Source organism: Chenopodium album, chromosome 6, assembly GCF_948465745.1.
Source record: "Chenopodium album chromosome 6, dcCheAlbu1.1, whole genome shotgun sequence".
Lineage (NCBI taxonomy): Eukaryota > Viridiplantae > Streptophyta > Magnoliopsida > Caryophyllales > Amaranthaceae > Chenopodium > Chenopodium album.
In genome coordinates, this window is record NC_137839.1 from 25,472,210 (window position 1) to 25,482,796 (window position 10,587).

Genomic DNA, 10,587 nt, shown 5'->3' on the forward strand with positions numbered 1-10,587 from the left:
AAAATCCTAATTGCCTTCGTCTTCCCCTAGGTTGGTTCGGTCTCGATCTTGGGTAGATTAAGCCAAATTCTCGATATAAGCTAGCAATGCCAAGGATCCAAACGCCACACATGCAAGAAATGTAGAAGGCTAGAACAAAATAGACACATCCTCACAAAAATGACGGTAGTGGAGTAGCAAAAATCACCTTTAAAGCTTCAACTAGCTAGAGAACGACAACCATCTTACCACAAACCAAGTGAGCTAAGGTCTCATAGCCCTTAAGTTCTACTACCTTGGCAATGTTATATGTGTGAACCAACCTCGACATTCAAGTGCACGAAAACCTCTAACAACTAGCAAAGAGGGTATTCTAGGTGCTAAAGCCCAATTATGTCCAAGTTTAAAACAAAACATTTTGAAACTTGCCTTGAATGCCATGGAAAGACACTATACACACAAATATTCACAAAACCAACAATACTCAAGAATGCATATACAATAGTGCAATATGAAACCATGATCAATCAAAACTACATATACCAAAAGTCAACTCAATAAGGCGCTCATGGCCATCCAAACATAGAAAACCAATCTCAATAATAGACTTTGGCAAGTATGAGAGAAATAAATCAAGCAATCATGAGACTATGGATTAAGAAACCACCAAGAGATATAGATAACCCCCCCAAGCTAGCGAATAGCTAATCCCCCAAGCTAGAATGGAGCATTGTCCTCAATGCTCAAAATAAAGGCACAAAGGGTGGGTGGGAGGGGAAGGAAGAAAACTCATTCACACAACAATTCATAATCATTCAATCCAAATGAAATTAAGAAAGCGAATCCAAGATGAGGGAAGAAGGAAAGAGTAAACCAAATGTGAGGTGGGTGTTGAAACCCGCAATTGAGCACATTGTCCACAATTTCATCTAATTCCTCGTCTTTGTTGCTTTTCCAAATGCAAGCAATCATTGGTGTGCTTCTTCTCAAGGAGCTCAATCCAAAATCTTTGCACATGAGTATATGCATCGAGTACCTATACACATAGACAAGAGAGTAAACAAAAATGAGAAATACAAAAGAAAGAAAAAGGAAGCAATAAAATACGGGTTACTTCCCGCAAAGGCTTGCTTAACGTCCAAGCATGACCAATCTAGTAAATAACCCGACAAAGAACGCAATAGCTTGTCATATGCACCGGAAAACATATCAAGAAATAGAGCATACGCGATGCTCATATGACAAGCAAACATAAAGTACAAGGAGACTTTATGCTTGAGAGAAGGGAGAAAAGAAAAAGTAAAATAATCAAAAGGAAAATCAAGAAAATAAGAAGAAAAAGTAGAAGAAGAAAAAGAAAAATCCTCACAAAAATCTTTTTGGTTGGCGTTATAACTCTTTTCCTCATCAACAATGAAAGAGTTTGGGGCTTCGGAAGCATGAAAAGGAAGAGGATCCCTAAGAGGTTCTTTGAGAAAAGAAGGGAGGAACATAGGATAGTAGGAGATATGGTTAAACCTTTGGGAAAAAGGTGTATGAGAAAGGGAAAAAGGGGTAGCTAATCCCTCATCACAAGATTTCACATCACTAATGAGGGAATGAAAATCAATCATGGAATCCTCAAATGAAGAACCCTCATGTTCTACATCTCCCTCAAGCTCAAAAACTCCAAGGTAATCAACCTTATCCTCCTTTTCAACACAATAAACATTCTTTCCTTCTACTATCTCAAAATCAAGAGTGAATGGGGGCAAATTTCTCTCAAACTCATCTCTTTCTAATGAAGCCTTATCAATGAACTCACTCATAAGGTTATGGGCTACCGTTTGAAACTCAAGAAATATTTGGGCCATAATCTCAAATGAGTCCAAATCATCATGGATAGACGAGTCAAAAGCTTGCTCATTGGAATCATCTAGGGGACTATGGGGCACACCTTTAGAATTCATGCGAAAATCGGATGCAATATGAGAAAGAGCATGCACTTCATCATCATTAGAATGTACCTCATTACATTGAGCTATAGAGGGAGGGGAGTTGAAATCATGCATTACATGGTCACTATGGGGAGCTTCAAGCACATCATGGGAATTCATGTTAAACAAATCATGACAATTAGCATCAACATTAAAAGCATGAGAATCCCGAACATAAGTCTCATGATTGGCCCTCTCCCAATCATAATTATCCCTAGCTAACCATGAATAGAAATCCCAAGCTTCATCCGAAGACATGTCTTGAAATTTACCATTTAACATATTATCAACTACTCCTCTAAAATTCTCATTTAATCCCAAATTGATGATTTCACAATAATCACCCTTGGTTAAACCTTTAACACCATCTAGGAAATCCTCAAGTCTATTGAAATACACCCAAAACGGTTCATTATCAAATTGAGGAATAGAAATATAAGCCATTTTTTTCTCAAACAAAACAAAGAGAACAAAAACAAATCAAAAGAAAAAAAATATATACAATGGACTAGTCTCAATAAGATAACATGACGGTAATGGAAGCCGTTCCCCGGCAACGGCGCCAATTTGGCAAGGGAATAAACGCGTCGTCAATAGTCTATCCCTAGATCAAATACAATTTATACAACCTAAACAAACCTAATACGAGCATAAGGCAAGCATAGGGGTCGAACCACAGAGAACGGTAAACACCACCAAATGTTATCAACAATTAAGCTAGTCCGGAATAGGGGATAAATAAACTAAAGTCTAAAAAAGCTAAAACAAGAAATAAAACATTAAGGGAAATGGTTTAGGTATAGCATTCACTTGAACATAAACAAAGGCATAGAAATTGAATTAATTATGAACTAAACATGCTTGAATATCGAAATTAAGAATCCAATCTAGCCGCCTTCCGGGGTCAATTGGCTTCTCCTAACATAGCCTCTATGTTTCCACATTAGAACCATATACTAGGAGGTACTATTAAATAACAATCGATAGTAATGAACCTTAACTAAGTCAAATTCCGTTTCTTGTTAGCAAAGATTCACCTTTAATCAACCAACAAAAAAATAGAAAAATAAAAGAAGGAAATAAAATAAATTAAAAAGGAAAGTAAAATAAGAAACTAAAAATAAAAATAAAAGGAAGAAATAAGAAAAGGGAATAGAAAAGAAAGAAAATAAAAATGAAAGAAAAAGGAATATAAAAAGAAAACAAACCAACTAATCAAATTCCCTAAACCGGCCCTTCTCCTTCATCTTTCACTTTGCTGCTTTGTGAACTTCATCACCACCGTATCACATCATCATCAACGGACATCATCATTACAAATCGAAATCAACGGTAATCACCAAGCTCCAATTGTTTGCTCTTATTAATTATCACGTGTGAAGCTCGTGAAGTGGTTCGATCGAACCGAGGGTAGGTGCGGCCGAACTACGTGGTTGGTTCAGTCGAACCATGGGTATGTTCGACCACTCCTCTTCGATTAACGAAACCCACAAAGTCTCTGACTCGAACTTCGACCGAACCACCAACGGTTTGCCCGAACTTGATTAAATTGCTAATTGTTCTGATTTTTGGGTCGATTGGTGGTTTGAGTTGTTGCGGGTCAGGTGTGAAATTGGTGGTGTATTGGTGTGGGTTTGGTTGATGTGGCTGCGCAGTTGGTTGAGTCGGGTTTGGTTGATGTGGCTGCGCAGTTGGTTGAGCAGGGGATGGTTTGTGTTGCGGTGGTGATACGGAGTGAAGCAGGCTGGGTTGCGGTGGTTGAAGGTGAGGGTGAGCAGGGGAGATGGAGGTGTTGTTGGTGGTGTTGCGGGCTGCTCTGGTTGAGGGAGGTTGATTGAGAAGAATTGGAGGTGGTTTTTGTGGTTGTTGGCGTTGTGGCTGGTGGAGCAGGGATTGCGTGGCTGTTGTTGTTATTGGTGAATTGGTGGCTGTGAGTGGTGGAGTTGCGTGATGGTTTTGTTGGGTGAAGTGCGGTGGCTGGGCATTGGTGTGTGTGGTTGTTGTTGATGTTGCAGTTGCTGTTGGTGTGTGTTGCGGTTGTGCGTGATTTGTGAGTGGAAAGCAGGGAGCAGCAGGGGAGGTGAGGTGGTGTTGTGTGGTGAAGGATAAAGAGGGAGGGTGGTGTAGTTTAAGATGGCAGCAACAGGGCAGCAACTTTAGAACAAATTTGCACCTCGAATCCCGGACTTTGAACTCGAACACGACTTTAAAACCCGAAACACCAAACTCGACCTACAACAAAAACACGAGGGCATTATCAAAAGACAAAATAAAAATAAAATAAATAAAATAGAGATAAATAAAATAAAATAGAAAATAAGGGACATAAAACTAAACTAATAAAAATTAAATAAAACTATACAAGTAAAGAAAGTGAAATAAAATAGACTCAAAACTAATTAAAATAAATAAAAGTAAATTAGAATACTTTCAAGGGAAAAATAAAGAACGAAATATAACAAATCAAAAGCAAATAAAATATGAAAATAAACTAATTCTAATAAAAACTACGAAAAGAACTAAAACACGACAAAATTACCAAAATAAACAAGAAACTTTATTAAAGAGAAAACAGGAGAAAGAAAGGAAAATAAGATAAAATAAACACGAAAATGACTCTAGAACTACTCCCTAAGAGTGACATAAATGTCACTCATCAAGGTTACACCCCTTAACGATCCAAGAGATCGTCAACTCCAATAGGTCTTGAACCATGACTGGTAGTTCGGGGATGAAGGTACAAATCCAACCTAAAAGAGATTGAACCTGCCCTAATAATAGGCCTCTACTTTATTCTGATCGTATTCATGTGCGCTTTCTGATTAACATGCAATCATTAGGTTTAACCCTAAACATGTTTATCTATGTTGGTTGAATATTAATGCACAAATAAACTATTATTGGCTATCAATTGAAATTATAATCAAATTAACCCTAAACAAGATTATTAATTATCTTATTAAGCGTGATTACAAGTACAAATTCCCTTTAAACATGCATAAAAGGCATGATCAAGCAATAAATAAATAAAATATATATCAAGCAACATAATAATAATAAAAATAATTATCATAATCATAACAATCATAATTAAAAATAATCATCATAATAACAATCATAATTAATAATAATAATAATAATCATAATAATAATCAAAACAATAATCATTATAATAACAATCATATTAATCATAATAATAATCATGTTAAAGCATAATAATAGCAAGATCCTAGGCATAATACTAACAAGATTAATAACAAACCCTAGCATGTCACTAAGCAATAAAAATCAAATCTTTAACCCTAACATGATACTAACAATCATAAATATTAGGAAGAGAATAAGAAGCATCGTAACAATCATATTTGATATTAAATTTACCCTAGACATGATACTAGGAATCATAATAACAATCTAAACATGATTTCTACATCATAATATCAATAAAAACCCATTAAAGTACTTACTTTGATGCCTCGTACCTCTTTCTAATAACAAAATACACACATTAGTAACTTCAAGGAAAATAATAAACAAAACAATTAAATTAAATAATTGAAATAGAGATTTGGGACCAAACCCTCAGAAATTAAACCTTTCACGTCTAGGGCGAAGGCAACTTCGAATATGGCTAGGTGTTTCTAGATCTTGCGAATGCGGAATTTTGTATGTAAGAAACGAGTTAAGAAAAAGAGAAAGAGAGAAAGAGAGGTGGTGATTATAGAATGAGAGAATGAAAACTGGTTGTAAGTGAATGATAAACGGAGTTTTTACGACGTTATTTATAGAAAAAATCAGCCAAAAAGATAAAATATAAAAAACAGAGCATTGGCGCACAAAAAACAGAACCAGCGCCAACGCTGGCTGTTGGCCCCAGGCGCCAAACGTAGCGCCAGGCGCTATAGCTGGTGTTTGGCGCTAGCTGGAAAATTACGCGTTTTCTTAAAATCAGATAAAAATTGCCGTACAGGAGGATAAAATCGTATTTTCCTCAAAAAATCTCTTTGATTTTAATTAAAACTCTGAGAAGTCAACAAAAGTCAATTTATCAATGCTAATTGAATTAGGAATGAAAAGAACCTTCTAGAAGAATATAGAAGACTAAAACCATTCCTAATCGCATTAGAAATGATAAATCGTATTAGGCCCTCCCCTAGATCATTAGGCCGCATATAAGGCTGTTATGTCTATTTTATATAGTATTTTACCCCCGTCCCTTGGTCGTAATTAGTAGTGTTTTTGGCTCTTTAGAGCCATTTTTATTACTAATTGGTGTTTTCTAGTGTTTTCGTAGATTTGGTTGACTTTTGCAGGGATTTATGCTTTTGGAGTATTTTCCCGAGATATTTTGGAGCAATCACGAACATTGGAGAAGCGCGACCAGATTTTATAGCCCAGGGCCGGTTAGAGCCATCGAACCGGTGATTAAAGGCTTGGTATAGGTGATACCGGGGCATTTGGACCGAGTATTAAAGACCGGAAGAGGAAACCCAGATTGGCCCGAAGAATTGGAGCCCAATCGTAGTCTAAATAGAGGCCCAAGTGAGCCGCCTGGCCAAAGAGGCTGGCCCCCGGAGGCTCGCCCGGCCGGACGGGAGAAGCTAAGGTGGTCGCCCAGAGACGCGCTTAGCCGGGCGCGAGATTAGTACAAGGAGCAAAAAGGCGCGCCCGATCAGGCGATGCCTCGCCCGATCGGGCGCGTGTATTTCTTAGGAGACGATTAGCGTCGTTTTAATTTGTTTTAGTTTAGGATTTTGTACGGAGTATAAATACTCCTTCGTACTACGATTTTAGCTCTCCTTCTTCCCCCTTCTTATTCTTTCTTTACTCTCTTAATTGTTCTCTTAGATTTTCTTTCTCTAAAACCTTTGTTCTTAATCTACTCTTAATTCCATATTTGTTTGGTAACGATTTCTCTTCTCTTAATCTTAGTTGTTTATTTTATTCCTTTCATCATGACTTTTTTTATTGCTTTGATTAGTTTAGTCTTTACTATGTGTGAGTAGTTCTATTTTTAGGGTTTGTGGGGATCCATAAATAATATGAAAGGGTAATTTATTGTTGTTGATTATCAATGCTAGATTAATTTCCTATTGATTGATTTAATGCTCTGTGACTAGATTATGCCTGATCTTTTATGCATGAGTTTGATAATATTGATTCGAGATTCGACAGATGAGAATTAATGTTTCGGTCTAGTTTCAATAGGCAGGTTAATTTATAAATGGTTAAGTCGAGATTCGAAAGATGAGATTTAATACCGGTAAATTAATTCTGTGATTGTAATACGTAGCGAAAGCCCTTTATGATCTGATTAATTTATGCATTGATGATTGATTATTATGTTTTACCCTGGAATATTATTTATTGGTGACAATATGCCCTAGGCTTTTTATTCATTGTTTCTCCTCCTACTTTTATTCTTTCCCACTTTTACTCTTAGTAGTTTAGTTTATTATTCAATCATAAATTTTGGTTACTTCATAATCTAGATTATATTAATTAATTAGGAATAGAAAGATCCGTTTCTCTGTGGATTCGACCCTACTTCCCTATCTACCTTAGTTAGAGGATTTAGGAAATATTTTTGATTAGGGGATACGACTTTACCCTGTCAAAATTTGGCGCCATTGCCGGGGGAACGGTTTTAATTTTATTTCTGATTGTTTTTGTAGTCCAGAATATTTTCCTTTTGTCTTAGAGAGCGTTAGTTCTCTGAGGCAAATCTCACATTTGCTTCTAGTTTTTTTTTTATGCCTAGGTGTTCCAGATCAGGGTACATCCCATTCGATCCTGAGATCGAACGTTCCTTCCATAGACAGAAAAATTTCTACAAGCAAATCTTGGCGGATTCTGGTGATAATAATAATAATCACCGTGATCCTCAAACTGGTTCTAGCGATTTAGAGGCATCATCAGATCCAGAATCAGAGATGACAGCTCCAAAGAAGCTTAGTGATTACTCACAACCAAAGCTTACAGATTTTCCACATCTCACCCCTACTCCGGTTCTTGATGGGGTTCAATTCAAAATTAAACCTCAATTTATAACGATGATAGAGAGGAAGCAATTTAGTGGAGCCAAGGGTCAAGACCCAAATCTTCACATTGCCGACTATTGTCAATATTGTAGTACCATCAGGCAAGCCGGGGTCACTCATGACCAAATCAGGGAGATTCTCTTTCCCTTCTCTTTAACTGGAAAAGCTAAATTGTGGTTTAATGGCTTAAATAGAACTACACTTGGTATAACTGACTGGGAAACTCTTGTTTTGAATTTTTATAACAAGTATTATCCTGCAGAGAGAACAGTCGTACTACGGAGTGTGATTCAGAACTTTGCCCAAGAAGCCGATTAATCTTTATATGAGGCTTGGGAGAGGTTCAAGGATTTACAAAGAGATTGCCCTCACCATAATTTAGCATAGTGGCAGTTAATCCAAGCCTTTTATAATGGCCTTGGAAATTCTTCTCAAATAATTTTAGATTCTGCAGCTAGTGGGAGATTTATGAATCTTGATGTTGAAGATGCAGGTCAGGTTATTGAAGACATGGCGATACACAATTCCCAATATGGGAATCCTAGAGGATTTGCTAACAAGGGGAAGCATAGTGTTGACTCTGTATCCTTTTTGCAAGCTCAACTGACCTCTATCTGCCAAAAATTAGATAATCTGAGCACTGCTAATGTAGCTAATGTTTCTGCGATTAATAATAATTCTAATTAGGCTTTCTGTGAAAATTGTGGTATTATAGGTCATTGGGAGCAAGATTGCAGGAGTTCCATGGAGCAAGTTAATGCCTTTCAAGCTTATAGGCAGAATAACCCATACTCCAACACCTACAATCCTGGGTATCGAAATCATTTGTACCTTTCCTACCGGAGCACTAATGTTCAAAATCCACCACCACAAGAACCACAGGCGCCACAGCAACAGCAGCAAAAATATTATCATCCCAATGCTGGCTAGAAGAACCAACCACAACAACCCTCCTCATCTTCTGACCCTTCTCTGGTGGAAATTAAAGCAATTTTGGCTAATATGCAAAAGCACATGGAGAGTAGAGATGCGACAATTGATCAAATTCTAGCACATAATAAAATTGTAGATAATCAAATTGCGCAACTTTCCGCTACTCTACAAGCCCGCCAATAGGGAGCTCTACCGGCACAGCCGACCCGGCCTACGGATCAAGCTTTTTCAATTACTCTAAGGAGTGGTTCAAACTATGAAGCTCCCTCTATGCCCAGAGTTGACGAACCTGATTTATTAAATAATGCTAATCTTGATTCCGTTAAACCAAACAATGTAGTTGATAGCCCTGCAGGGCTAAAGGATAGTACTAACATATCTAATTCTACATTGCAGGGTACGACTCGAGAGAAGGTGGCTACTCCAGACAAGAGCAATAATGCTCCTAAGCCAATTATCAAACTTCCATTCCCTAATCGTTAATTGAAGACAAACTTGGATAAGCAGTTTGGTAAGTTCCTGGAGGTGGTAAAAGATTTGAAGGTAACAGTTCCCTTCACTGAATTAATCACACAAATCCCCTCGTATGAAAAATTTATGAAAGAAATATTGACAAGAAAAAGGTCTATTAGTGAGGTAGAGACAGTAGCTTTCACTACAGAGTGTAGTGTCGTACTTCAAAATAAGTCTCCGCCTAAATTAAAAGATCTGGGTAGTTTTTCTATCCCTTGTCATATAGGCAATCTCTTAATTGATAATGCATTATGTGATTTGGGTGCTAGTGTTAGCGTCATGCCATTATCTGTGTGTTCCAAATTGAATATGGGTAAATTAAAAGCTACCAATATAACTCTACAAATGGCCGACCGTTCTTTCAAATACCCCTTAGGTGTTTTAGAGGATGTCCCCGTCAGAGTAGGTAAATTTTATATACCTGTTAATTTTGTTGTTCTTGATATGGCTGAGGATGTGTAAACCCCAATTATTTTGGGTAGACCATTCCTTAATACTGCAGGAGCAATCATAGATGTGAGAAGTGGTAAGTTAACACTATCAGCAGGGGATGATAAAGTTATTTTTAATCTTAATAATACCCCTAAAAGCTCCATGACTGAGGAGAAATGTTTTAGTGTTAATTTGGTTGAGAATTATTCTAACAAGCCCCAAGCTCTTGAAAAAGATCCCTTGGAGGCGGTATCTTGTGTTGCATCCCTTTCAGATGAGATAGACAAATGGCAGAAGGAAGTCGATGCAATAGAAAGAGCACTCTACACTGTTGGTCTTGGTTTCGAGGATGAGAAGGTGGAACCGATCAAGCAAGTTGTGCAAACCGAGCCTACGGTAAGTGTTCCGCCATATCGAGTTGCAAGTGTTGCATGCAAGGACAATTTGAAGCAATCCTCGATCAAAGAAGGATCTTTAGTGCGTAGCATTGAAGATCTCCCATTCCAAGTCAAGGAGGATCCACCAGATAAGGTGATTTGGCGTCCCACAGGGTATGTCAGGAAGCCGCATCGCAGCCTAAACAACGCTAGACCGGGTGAGAAACCACCCGATCAAGCGTTAGGCCATAGGTCCTAGTTATTGTACTAGGTAAGAAGGTCGTGCGGGACCTAGATAAACCAGCGCTTTGCGGGAGGCAACCCGTATTTTTAATG

General features: G+C 37.6%; 1 non-coding gene across 1 annotated transcript; it reads right to left on the bottom strand.

The window, feature by feature from the left end:
- Positions 1-8,269: 8,269 nt before the first annotated feature.
- Positions 8,270-8,376, bottom strand: LOC145637485 (small nucleolar RNA R71). Its single transcript, XR_014114264.1, has one exon. It is a non-coding gene; the product is annotated as a small nucleolar RNA R71 (small nucleolar RNA).
- Between the last annotated feature and the right edge of the window lie 2,211 nt (positions 8,377-10,587).